Below are 205 nucleotides of genomic sequence, written 5' to 3' on the forward strand. Positions count from 1 at the left end.
TGGCTGTGAGAAATTACAGATGGATTCTGATATAAAGGCTTCGGTAATGGTCGTAGGACCAAATTTGAAAAAAAGGACATCGGACATGGTTGTAGGATAATAAAATTTTGATTATCCTACGACCACCTCATACAATTACACTTCAGAGCAGACGCAGTGGCGAACTGCACATCCACATTCCCCACTACCTAAGGCCCATCCTTCC

The sequence above is a fragment of the Penaeus monodon genome, chromosome 15 (genome assembly GCF_015228065.2).
Source record: "Penaeus monodon isolate SGIC_2016 chromosome 15, NSTDA_Pmon_1, whole genome shotgun sequence".
NCBI lineage: Eukaryota > Metazoa > Arthropoda > Malacostraca > Decapoda > Penaeidae > Penaeus > Penaeus monodon.